The following is a 14,171-nucleotide window of genomic DNA, read 5'->3' as shown; positions in this document are numbered from 1 at the left end:
CCTCCTAAGGTCGACGACCCTAACCTTGCCGTCCTCTCCTGCGTGCGTCGCGACGATCCTTCCCCGGAGCCACTGTTGAGGCAGCAGGTTGTCCTCTGCCACGACGACGAGTTGGCCCTCCTCGACGTTGGCCTTCTCCTCGTGCCACTTGCCCCGAACCTGAAGGTCCATGACATATTCCCGGGACCATCGCCGTCAGAACGTTTCCCTGACTGACGAGACAAACCGCCATCGCCGCAAGCAACTGAGACCCGCCTGGTCCGGGATCCGGAGTGCTGGTGCTGCGATGAGGCCCGCCTGTCAGCAGGTGCCCGGGAGTTAGCGCCTCTCCGTCGCTTGGGTCCTGGCTGAGCGCTCCGAGGGGCCGCGAGTTCATCGTGGCCTCGATCCCGACGAGGACTGTTTCCAGCTCTTCGGCGTTGAGGAGTGCGCTGCCCACCGCTCGTTGGAGTAGGTGCTTTGCAGTTTTCACACCTGCCTCCCATAGTCCGCCCATGTGCGGAGCCCGAGGGGGTGTGAACGCAAATTCGCATCCGCTTTTTGATGCGAACTCGCGAATTGCGTCCGCCTGCTCCTCGATCCGATCGCGAAGAGCCAGGAAGTGGCGACTCGCTCCGACGAAGTTCGTCGCGTTGTCGCAATGCACCGTCTGCGGACATCCTCGTATATCAACCAATGAATCTTTGAAAAGCCAATAGGAAGGAATCAGTACTTAGATCTGAGACAATCTCTAAGTGAACCGCCTTGGACGCAAAACAAACAAATAAGGCAACGTAGGACTTATACGGGGGCCTTCCTCGAATTTTTAATGTCGTATAGACAGGGCCACAAAAATCAACGCCACATATCGCAAATGGGCGGAGAGCACGGAGTCTATCTGCGGGTAGATTTCCCATAATTTGTGCCATTAGTCGAGGCTTGCATTTGAAGCAGCGCACACATGATCGAACTGTCTGACTGCAAAGTTCCTGAGCGTTTACGGTCCAAATACGCTGTCGTAGGATGCTCACAAGTGCTCGAGGGCCGACATGAAAATTGGAATGGTGCAAATGCCGGACGTAGCTCTGCACAAACTGCGAGCGTTTCGTCAACAGCAAGGGAAACTTGGCATCATATGATATAGGAGCGTTAGCTAGTCGCCCCCCAACTCGCAACAACGAAAAGTTGCACCAAGTGCCTGTATCCTCATGGATGAATTGGTTCAATCGCTGAAGACTTGGGCCGACCTTGGAGCCTTTACGAACCTTTTTAATTTCTCCTTGATACTCGTGCTTTTGTCTAATTTGGTAATCTTATGAAACGCTTCATTATATTCAGTCGGTGACAGAGTTTCTTCGAAAACTATACTCTTGTCTTTGCATTTTCTTATAAAGCGGAACATATAAGCGAACACTCTAAGCAGTTTGAGGTGTGACGAAAACCCCTCGGTGACATCCAGCAAATCGGAAGTTTGCACAGCAGCGGTCAGCCCGACCACAGTCTTCCTAGCTTCCTGACGCAAGACTTCCTCATCCGGCTCGAAATGCGCATTTATGGGCCAGTTTTCTTCTTCGTCCTTCAGAAATGGTGGGCTAGTGAACCAGATCGACTGCCCTATCTCGTCGACGTCACAACCTCTCGAAACGATATCTGCTGAGTTCTGCTTTGTGGGAACATGCCGCCATGTAGCTTCTCCTGACCATTCTTGAATCTACGCTACCCTGTTCGAAACGAATGTCGACAACGAAGATGGATGAGATCGAATCCAGTGAAGAGTAACTTCAGAGTTCGACCAGTATACAATTAGTTCGATAGTTGACTCAACTATCGAACTAGATTAGATTAGATTAGTTCGGAATTGACTCATCCCAATCTAACTTATTAAGCCAGAGTTCCTGTAATAGGATCTTTCCTTTAATCACAATGGGACTTAACAAGCCGAGGGGGCCAAACAGCTTCGATGTCACCGATAGTATGTTCCGTTTTGTCGCTCGGAGACCCATGACAGAAGTGTCAATTTTGAACTTGAAGGCATCTTCGCTAGGCAACCACGATATTCCTAACGCCTTAGTTGACTCTGAATCCGAGATAGGTATCGACTTAACCGTGCTCTCAGATGCAGTGACCTCAGGTGAGTTTGAAAACCAAGTCAGTGAGTTTGAAAGAAAGTCAATTCAAAACCTGCTGTTTGAAGAACCTGAGACACTTCAGACTTAATTGTCTTTAGCTCCTCTACGCATGCAGCACCAGTTAACATGTCATCGACGTAAAAATTCCCAACTCTAGGGAATGAACATTTAGCAGATTCACTCAACCTCTTTAAACACCGAATAGCCAGAAATGGGGCTGGTCCAGTACCATATGTGACGGTGTTGAGCTTGTATAATCTCAAGGATACAGAGGGGTCTCTCCTCCACACTGAGTTGAAACTTCCTTTCCGCTTCATTAACTATTACTTGGCGATACATCTTTTTTACATCGGCAGTCAGGGCATACCAGCCGGAAGCGGAGTAGAGTGGAGTACAACTCTTCTTGAATTGTCGGCCCCACCATCAGGATGTCGTTTAAGGCCACCTGAGACGATGTTTTGCAGGACGCATCGAACACGACGCGCAACTTTGTTGACGTACTCTGGGGCCTTAACACGCATTTATGGGGAATGTCATAATGTGGAGTGGAAGGGATTTTGTTGTCTGTAGGCGACATATGACCTAGGGCGAGATATTCTTCCATGAATTCCAAGTACATGGTCTTCAAGTTAGGATCTCGAGACAACCTTCGCTCAAGCGACAAAAACCGCCGTTTTGCAACCTCGAAGGAGTTGCCTAATCCATTTGGATCAGATTTAAACGGCAGCCTAACTTCAAACCGACCTGATGGCAATACCCGAGTAGTCTTCCTATAATGGTCTTCACATAACTTGTGCTCAGGCGACAGAATTTTCTTTGGATTTGGCATTTCCTCCAGCGACCAAAATTTCTGTAGTGTGCTGTCAATCGATACTAAAGGTTCTTCACTACAACTGAAACTATTCACAACTTGTTTCGGGACTGCAGACTTGTATCTGCCCGAAACAACCCAACCAAGATGGGTCTTTTGTAGAGTTGGATAGTCACGACCTTGTCTAATTTGACCAACAGCTAGCAATTCGAAAAATGATTCTGCTCCTATCAACATATCAATTTGTTGTGACTTGTAGAAATATGGGTCTGCTAATGGTAGGTTCTTCGGGATCTTCCAATCACTGACGTTCACCGACTGATCAGGATGGTAACCGGAGATCGACTTTAAGATCCAGAAATCGAACGAGAACTCACTACCATTTATTCGCGACTTCACCACTGTGTGTACCTTTTTTTTGACTTGAGAATTGGACTCGCCAATACCAAGTAAGTTGATACACGGCTCCTCTCTACGAATCTGTAAGCGGTTCGCCAGTTCTTCTGTTATAAAATTCGTTTGAGACCCAGAGTCCAGCAGAGCTCGGGCCAAAACGTATTCTCCGTTTTTCGTACGGACGCTTACGATTGACGTAACCAAAATCACCCTGTCCAAGGACGTGGCATGCATAACATGTGACGTGGAAGGCTGATCTTGGTTAAAAGTAGGAGACATGGTCTCTGGCGGGGGTGGCAACGCTAAACTGTTCTCAGGCACTGTATATCTATGAAGCAGAATATGGTGTGAGCGGTCACAAGCTCGGCACTTTTTGCCTTTGCATTTCGAAACAGTATGGCCTTTTCGCAGACAATTGATACATAAGGAGGCAGACTTAACCAACTCGAACCTTTGCATTACAGAGAGACGCCCAAACGGGCTACAATTCTGTACTAAATGATCTGCTGCATTGCAATAGCTACAAGTTTGCTGAGGCTTGCTGTTGGAGAAGGAACACGAGATTATGTGGCTTGCTTGACACAATTTTATCTTGCTCCGGCTTTGTCGATTCTTCAGCTGATAAATGCTGATATCGGCGATTTAACATTTTTTCAAAATCGGCCCAAAGCGGCAAAGTCTCATAATCGAGCTGTTCCTCCCATTTTTGTTTGGTCACTGGGTCGACTCTATTCAATACCAAATATATCAACATTGCATTCAAAATTTTTGTATCATCTCCTTTCGATAACAGAGAACCATAAATCGAAGAAAAAGTATCGATAAGGTTTCTCAAGGAGGAAGCGGACTGATGCGATATTTTAGGCAGACTAAACAATGTTGATATATTATTCATAAAGATGAGGCATTCGTTATCGTAAACCTTTTTTAAACTGGCTAGTGCCTTTTCGTAATTGCTCTCGGTGACTTGGTAAGCTTTAATTGTTCCTAAAGCTTCACCAGAGAGACATGAAATTAAATGGTTACATTTTTCGATAACTGGAATGCTGGCGTCTTTATGAACCAAAGTTTCGAAAAGGCTGATGAAATTTTTGAACTCCGAATAATCTCCACTGAATTTTGGCAATGCCAAATTCGGAAGTCGCGCACGAGTTGGAGCTACAGCAGCTGATGCCGGAGCTTCGCTGACGCTTGCTACCTTCAAGGCAGACAACAGGGACATTATTTTTGCCTTGGTCACTATACAAAGTTCTTCCAACTCTTCGCCAAATTCATCGCCACAATCTATGTCTTCTATCTGTTCTTGTAATTGATTTGCCTTATCAATTGAAGCATTTAAGTTTTCTAGTCGACATTTCAATTCCTCCTCTAATAGCGGAATCGATCCCGCTTCTAATCGTTCATTTAATCGGCGAATTGTTCTGACCCGACTTTGGAGCTTGCTTTTCAGCTCTTCCAGAACCGATTTATTTTTGGTTTCTATGCTCATTTTAAATTAAATATTTAAATTAACTAAATTAAATTAATTAAATATTATTTCCGAATTAAATAAATAAATGGCCGAAACAAATTATCTCAAATCAGACCGACAATATAATTTAATAACCTTCGAATCAATAATTAGAAATTTATTAAACCAAAAAAATAGGTTCTTTTTAATTTCATAAATTATTAATTTATTGTTCGAAATGTATATTAAATATTTTTCTGATGAGAACAACGAAAACAAATTATTTAAATTGAAATTCAAGTCACGCAGTATCAATTAATAGTGGGTGCGAAATGACGCCGAAAAGGGTATACCCGCAGAATACAGAGTAGAGCGTCACTTGACGGTCCGCTAATCTAAGCGCGCCAACGAAAAAGGGCCAAACAACAACAACGCAGGTAGCGGTGCAAAGGCGAAGCGAAAACGAAAAGTTCACCGCTGCAGCTGCTGGTATATAAGGCTGTCTGTGTATTAGTGCGCAAGCTTGGATTAACTTCCCAACTATTAATGCGATGCAGTGATTGCAATAATACTGTACAAAATAATAAATAAATGTTGCGTTCAAAAGCGGTTCAATATATGTATGTGTATTTATTTTATCAACCAATAAATTTGATAATTTGCATGCAATCTAGCTCTACTATATTGATACGTACATATGTGCCAAGAACTGAAAGCGAGGTGCAATATTCCAGCACAAGACAATAAACATTAAATTTGTCTATAACTCTAGCTTTCAATTTTTTGCACAAATACCTCTGATTTCCAAATGCTAATTTTAGCGGCCACTTTCCTTAAAAGTTCCCTCGGTGGTGGCGGCAATTCCGGAAGCAGGGTATTTCACGACCGACACGGAATATGTTTAAGATATATTTATTATTTAAACACAATAGGCCGTCGCGGGCAACTATGTATTTATTTATTTGCACTCAAATAAAAAACAAAAGAACAATTTTTTATGTTGCACTTTTATATATTATATAATATATATATATATATATATATTATATTATATATTATATATGTGTCACTGTCACTTTAATTAAATGTTGCCTTTTGTTTAAACTAATTATTTTGTCCACCCGGGGGCGCCATGAACCATTTTAATTAGTTTATTAAAAATACTGATCGAACTTTGGTGGCAAGAATAATTAGGTTTTAATTTCGCAACGACGACAACGAAAAGAAATGCGTGTGCTCGGGTTGAATTCAATTTTCGACTTCATCTTCTATTTAACATATATGTTCTTAGGCCTAGCTAAACAGAGGTTGGCGAAGACGGGGCGAATTCGCATAGAGCGAGAGAGAGCTTTATTATACTCCCGCCTTCGCCCTAAACTAACCTACACTAGACTTCAAAATTTTTTTCTTCTTCACATGCCAACAATAAACAACAAACAATACACAATGACCGACAATATGGCTTCAGCCAACAGATATTACAATAATAGAAATCACAATTACAGCAATTATTATCCTAAAATGAATCAGAATAATAATACGCAACCTCAAAATTCGAATCAACGTACGACAAATCAAAATCAATATTCCACTCGTCTCATACCGGGTAGTCAAAAGGGAAATTATTACACGTTTATAAGGGAGTTAACACAAGCCCAACAAAACAATCCTTTTAACAATTCCCTTAATTTCCAAGCTTCAACCTCAAATAATACTAACGGTCAGCGGCCGATAAAGAGGAAACGCGAGAGTCAAAGTGGCCAAAGCAGAATGGATGTAAATTTTCATCAAACTGCCTCGGACACTCAAGTGACACAGGAGGACGTACCAGTCCCCATGTGCGAATAGGTTATCATAACAAAATTTACAAGAGAATGATCGACACAGGCTCATCAATCAATATCATAAGGGAAAAGTTTGAAAATTTAGAAGAACAAAAAGAAGATTTAACAGTGTATACCATTGAAGGAGCAATACAATAAAAAAAATCATTATAATGAAGCCCACTTCAGTATGTCCGTCTGTTCAGAAATTCTATATCGACAAATTTTCCGACAATTATGATTTCCTGTTAGGTCGAAAGTATCTAGAGGATACGAAAGCTAAGATAGATTATGATAACGAGACTGTAACTCTAGGTTCAAAAACCTTTAAGTTTTTGTAAGGAGAAAAGAAGGCCGAGACCGCATCTAAATGCCTCGACCCTCGCAAAAGGATGATTCTGCTCCAGTGGAGGAAATCAATCCAAAGATGCAAAAAGTTAAGACCGCACCTAAGTGCCTTAAACCAAAGCATCAACAACAAAAGAAGGAGACCGAATTACCAAAATTCCTAATTTCAAAAGTTGTTAGTGACACAGTGGACAATGATGTAACACATCTCGATCCTATGTCCGTTGACAACGATATAGTCACCCTCCTCATAAGTCACCCACTGGTAGACTAAACCCTAATTTAAACATTCCTTGCTTAAGCCCCTGCACCATCGTCACGTTCCCACGTTCAAAGCTCGGACTCGCAATCTCGAAAAACAGAAATATTATATTGCAATAAAAAAAATTATAAGAATCTAAGAGCACTTTAATCCAAGAGAAATTAAAATCAGCAACTCAAAAGCTCTCTCTCTTCATTTGATCAGATCCCTAAAGACTAAAGTCCATATTAGAAAAGCTCGAAACCGAGGCTTGAACGTCAATCATATCAGAGTAATTATCAGAGTTCAGTTTCAGGCCTAATTATAATCGGTCGGTGTTCTTTTCAAGAATAAATATTGTAATCATTCAGTAAAATAAAATTATATTTTTTGTACATATGAGTATTGCGATTAATTTATTATATGAATGTGTGCTTATATTGATGTAGCCATTCATTTTTACATACGCACATACAATATTTCGCGCCAAAATTGATTTTACCGTTTACCTTTACCTAGGTACAGAAAAATGTAAAAACCTTTTACCTTACCTAGGTACTTATTATACCCGTTACTCGTAGAGTAAAAGGGTATACTAGATTCGTTGAAAATTATGTAACAGGCAGAAGGAAGCGTATCCGACCATATAAAGTATATATATTCTTAATCAGGATCAATAGCCGAGTCGATCTGGCCATGTCCGTCTGTCCGTCCGTCTGTCCGTCCGTCTGTCCATTTTCCTATTAGTCTTGTAAATTTCTATCCATTTGCCAAAAAACTTTTTGCCACGCCCGCTCTAACGCCCACAAACCGCCCAAAGCTGCCACGCCCACACCCTTGAAAAAAGTTTTGATATTTTTTCATTTTTGTATTAGTCTTGTAAATTTCTATCGATTTGCAAAAGACCTTTTTGCCACGCCCACTCTAACGCCCACAAACCGCCAATAACTGTCATTGTTCAAGACTCTCCTTCGCATTTCAAATAGCTGAGTAACGGGTATGAGATAGTCGGGGAACTCGACTATAGCGTTCTCTCTTGGTATTGTAACTACCTTGTACCTTACCTAGGTAAAAATATAGCGTAACTGTCCCAACACTGATTATTATAAATGTTTATTTTATTATTTATATTTAGCACATCATGTTTGTGGTGTTTTAAATTTTAATAAGTTTACAAAAGTTTATTAATGTTTATTAAAGTTTATTTAATGTTTTACGCTTAAGATCGCTTCAACGGGCAACGAATCGTTAATTTCATTGATCTCAACCTACTTTCTCTTCTAGCTTGTTTCTGATTCCAATATTGCTTTATAAGAATATTAATTATTCAACATTTAATATTAATTAGTAAAATTGCATTGCCTGGAAGATAAATAATATCTTTTTATCTTTTTGTAAATGCTCTTACAAAGGAATGTTCTACGTAATATGAAATTATGTTGACACCAGAATATATGTTTGTAAATAGTTAATAAAAAAATCAGGAAACTTTGTTCTGCAAACTTACACCAATCTAATCATGTGCAAAGAGTTGGTTATTACTAGATATTAAGTTGAAATTAAACATACATATACATAGACAAGAATGTTATGCATATTTTGTATGCAAATTTTTTACAAATCGTTAGAAATTTACAAGACTAATACAAAATATCAAAACATGTTTCAAAAGTGTGGGCGTGGGAGTTTGGGCGGTTTGTGGGCGTTAGAGTGGGCGGGACAACATGAATCGACAAACTTGCGCTGCGTCTGTGTCTCTGGAGTGTGCATGCTTAATCTCACTTTCTAGCTTTATAGTTCTGAGATCTCGATGTTCATACGGACAGACGGACGGAAGACGGACATGGCCAGATCGATTCGGCTATTGATCCTGATCAAGAATATATATACTTTATTTGGTCGTAAACGCTTCCTTGTGCCTGTTACATACTTTTAAACGAATCTAGTATACCTTTTACTCTACGAGTATCGGGTATAATAATCAGCTTGTGTTACTGGAACAGTCGATTCTAGTTTTGATATCAATGCGATTCAAACATCTAACTACTCGACCAACATAACCTCTGTTAACTTCGTGTCTACTGGTTCAAAGGAGGTCTTTCTTAACGAGGTGTCCTTTTGCAATCCTCTATGATCCCAGTCCGAGAATCCAAAATCCAAAATATCGTTCAGGCTGGACCAAAATCTTCTGTTTGTTTTGGAAACGAAATCTAACGTCCACGCTCGACACGAAATCTTTTGCCCACATGGACAGAAATGGTAGTCTCACTTTGGACACAATACTCTATCTCTTTATCTCTTCTTCTATCTCGTTGAAATTATGTAACAGGCAGAAGGAAGCGTATCCGACATATAAGTATATATATTCTTAATCAGGATCAATAGCCGAGTCGATCTGGCCATGTCCGTCTGTCCGTCCGTCTGTCCGTCCGTCTGTCCATTTTCCTATTAGTCTTGTAAATTTCTATCCATTTGCCAAAAAACTTTTTGCCACGCCCGCTCTAACGCCCACAAACCGCCCAAAGCTGCCACGCCCACACCCTTGAAAAAAGTTTTGATATTTTTTCATTTTTGTATTAGTCTTGTAAATTTCTATCGATTTGCAAAAGACCTTTTTGCCACGCCCACTCTAACGCCCACAAACCGCCAATAACTGTCATTGTTCAAGACTCTCCTTCGCATTTCAAATAGCTGAGTAACGGGTATGAGATAGTCGGGGAACTCGACTATAGCGTTCTCTCTTGTATTGTAACTACCTTGTACCTTACCTAGGTAAAAATATAGCGTAACTGTCCCAACACTGATTATTATAAATGTTTATTTTATTATTTATATTTAGCACATCATGTTTGTGGGGTTTTAAATTTTAATAAGTTTACAAAAGTTTATTAATGTTTATTAAAGTTTATTTAATGTTTTACGCTTAAGATCGCTTCAACGGGCAACGAATCGTTAATTTCATTGATCTCAACCTACTTTCTCTTCTAGCTTGTTTCTGATTCCAATATTGCTTTATAAGAATATTAATTATTCAACATTTAATATTAATTAGTAAATTGCATTGCCTGGAAGATAAATAATATCTTTTTATCTTTTTGTAAATGCTCTTACAAAGGAATGTTCTACGTAATATGAAATTATGTTGACACCAGAATATATGTTTGTAAATAGTTAATAAAAAAATCAGGAAACTTTGTTCTGCAAACTTACACCAATCTAATCATGTGCAAAGAGTTGGTTATTACTAGATATTAAGTTGAAATTAAACATACATATACATAGACAAGAATGTTATGCATATTTTGTATGCAAATTTTTTACAAATCGTTAGAAATTTACAAGACTAATACAAAAATATCAAAACATGTTTCAAAAGTGTGGGCGTGGGAGTTTGGGCGGTTTGTGGGCGTTAGAGTGGGCGGGACAACATGAATCGACAAACTTGCGCTGCGTCTGTGTCTCTGGAGTGTGCATGCTTAATCTCAACTTTCTAGCTTTTATAGTTCCTGAGATCTCGATGTTCATACGGACAGACGGACGGACAGACGGACATGGCCAGATCGATTCGGCTATTGATCCTGATCAAGAATATATATACTTTATATGGTCGGAAACGCTTCCTTGTGCCTGTTACATACTTTTAAACGAATCTAGTATACCCTTTTACTCTACGAGTATCGGGTATAATAATCAGCTTGTGTTACTGGAACAGTCGATTCTAGTTTTGATATCAATGCGATCTCAAACATCTAACTACTCGACCAACATAACCTCTGTTAACTTCGTGTCTACTGGTTCCAAAAGGAGGTCTTTCTTAACGAGGTGTCCTTTTGCAATCCTCTATGATCCCAGTCCGAGAATCCAAAATCCCAAAATATCGTTCAGGCTGGACCCAAAATCTTCTGTTTGTTTTGGAAACGAAATCTAACGTCCACGCTCGACACGAAATCTTTTGCCCACCATGGACACGAAATCGGTAGTCTCACTTTGGACACAATACCTCTATCTCCCCAATTCTTGGTGGGATGAGGTTTTTTTATACTGGCCTAGAGCTTTTTCTTGAGTACTTCCATATTCGGTTGTTTTGGCTAAGTGATCCCACCAATATTTCACTATTTCCCATATTTTGTGAGTCAACGCCTGACTGATGAACTTTGCCAATCAACGAAGGTGGCCGTTGAACTGGTTATTTGCCACTCGTTTATTGTTGAACTGCATTTTCTTTGTTGCATTCAGTCTGACTTAACGAGGTGGTTGTACATCTCCCTCTGTTTTAGATTCGGATTATTTTATTATTTGAATCAAAATCGTATGCTTTCGTAGCATTCCATTAGTTGTGTTTACAGAGCACTTGGCTAAGCCGGAGATCCAGGTACGTACAAGAAATACAGGCACGACCGTCCCTTCAGACGAGGAATTGCGGATAGGTCCTTATTGCGGTTAGGTCTACCGAGAATATTTTAGTCATTTGTCCAGTATCCAAACCGATACTACGATACTACGTTGTCCACAGAAGAAAAATCAAATATCCTTCATATCGCAAAATTACTTTAATGTAATGACGGTATTGACGGCGTGCTCGACATATCATTGTTAGATTATCATATTCGCAATTCTCTTGGTCGATTAAGTTGACGATGCTTTGTAAGAAGTCCTAAAAGCGTGTTTTGTCCACAGTAGCACTTACTCAACCTTAAGATTAATATCATCCTACTTTTGGGGTGATAATCGATACAGGAACCGTAATAAAAGAAAAATCACAGATGTCAACCAACCGAATACATTGTATCGCAATGCAAATTTTCTGAAATTTATATATGGTTTTATTTCGTCCGATCTCTACTCGTGCAACATTATGGCGAATGCCAGAACGTTTTATTCAGCAATTACTTCATTATTCGCGTTACTCGTAGAGTACATGGGCATACTAGATTCGTTAAAAAGTATGTAGCAGGTAGAGGGAAGTGTTTCCGACCATATAAAAAACAAGATAGAACGCTATAGTCGGGTTCCCCGACTATCTGATACCCGTTACTCAGCTGGTAAAAGTGCGAAGGGAAATTACAACACTGACCGTTTTTGGCGGTTTGTGGGCGTTAGAGTGGGCGTGGCAAAAAGATTTTTGGTATATAGAGTTAAATTTACAAGACGAACAAAAATGTGAAAAAATTTCACAACGGTTTGTGGGCGTTAGGGTGGGCGTGGCAAAAAGTTTTTCTGCAGATCGATAGAAATTTACAATACTAATAAGAAAATTAAAAAATATCAACACATTTTTCAAAAGTGTGGGCGTGGCAGTTTTGGGCGGTTTGTGGGCGTTAGAGTGGGCGTGGCAACATGAATCGACAAACTTGCGCTGCGTCTATGTCTCTGGAGTCTGTATGCTTATTCTCAACTTTCTAGCTTTAATAGTTCCTGAGATCTCGACGTTCATACGGACGGACGGACAGACAGACGGACGGACGGACGGACATGGTCAGATCGACTCGGTTATTGATCCTGATCAAGAACATATATACTTTATATGGTCGGAAACGCTTCCTTCTGCCTGTTACATACTTTTCAACGAATCTAGTATACCCTTTTACTCTACGAGTAACGGGTATAAATATATATATTCTTGATCTTATGTTCAATGGCGAAGTCAGTCTGGCCATGTCCGTCTTTCTGTCCCTCCGTATGAAAGTCGAGAACTGAGGAATAAAAAAGGCTACAAAGTTCAGATACAACATTCCGGAGACATAGACGTAGACCAAGTTTTTTTTCAAATGTTGTGGCGCCCCTTCTAACGCCCGGAAGCCGCCCAATACTGTCACCACTTTAGAAAAATAATTTAATGTTTTTCATTTTATTATTTTTTCCCTCAAATTCTGCAGATATTCCAGAATATGTTGAATTTTCTCTTTCGCACTTCCACTAGCTGAGTAACGGGTATCTGATAGTCGGATAACTCGACTATAGTATTATTTTTTGTCTTTAATTTGTTGTAAGCATATATAAATATATAAAATTTTGTAGTGAGATGCACTTACTGGTTGAATAACAAATGTTGATGAGTGTTTTTCCGGATTTGGACTTATGCCGGTGATGTTTTGTTGGAGCCCCAAATCACCGTTCATGAAGTGTGGGAAACTCAAGGAAATTGGGAATCCATAGTAGCAGTCAGTAACGTCAATAAGTCCAACTGGTTGGCAATCACCTATGGAGTACAGTCAAGTATAAGAGAAATAAAAAACTTTTTTCATGAAAGCTTTCTCGTTAAAATCAAATAAATTTTTTTTTTGTTGTGTTTATTTCAAAAATACGTTTCGTTGGTATATGTTTTGTTTTTGGAAAATTGCAGTCTTCACAATTCAAATTAATGACGTTTTGAATTAATTGTTTATAGTCGGAAAAATATTGAGCTTCTTAAAAAAGTCGTATCATTTTTTTTGTGCAATAACTTTATGTGTTGAGTAATAATGAATTTCTTAAATTCAGCGTAATACTTAATATCCTTAAGTTTAATTATACTTTTTATAATATTTACGGTAATAGTTTCATTTTTGGGAAAAGTCACTGCCATCAACTATGTAAATTGCCCTAATGTGGCGCTACTATACAGAACAGCTTATACAAGTGGTGTCAATAGAAGCACTTCATTTAGAAGTGCAGGGTTGCCAGTATACACAATTCATTTAAACTGCAGTGATGCCACTATACAGCTTATGTAAAAGTTAGGTGGAGCCACTACACTCAATTGTGTGGCGACACTGATATATTGGTAGCGTCACCTACAAAATACTAGATTTAAGCGATACGGTAACCCTGTACATTTAAGCGTCATTCTCTCGATACGACTTGATACGCGCGCATTGTGTGTGCCTTATTATAATAAAGCTTTGTAATAAAAGATACGCAAACGAAGTAAATGGCGAAACCACCATCGCCAAAGTGGTGACCCCGACTAGCGCAAATTGTGCGAGAATCTGAAAACAATTGTTCGTACTTTTGT

General features: G+C 39.7%; 1 pseudogene; it reads right to left on the bottom strand.

Moving 5' to 3' along the window:
* Window positions 1–14,171, bottom strand: part of LOC122625591 — a 182,415-nt pseudogene that overhangs the window by 20,079 nt on the left and 148,165 nt on the right.

The sequence above is a fragment of the Drosophila teissieri genome, unplaced genomic scaffold (genome assembly GCF_016746235.2).
Source record: "Drosophila teissieri strain GT53w unplaced genomic scaffold, Prin_Dtei_1.1 Segkk13_quiver_pilon_scaf, whole genome shotgun sequence".
Classification (NCBI taxonomy): Eukaryota; Metazoa; Arthropoda; class Insecta; order Diptera; family Drosophilidae; genus Drosophila; species Drosophila teissieri.
This window is presented reverse-complemented; position numbering and strand designations above follow the sequence as displayed.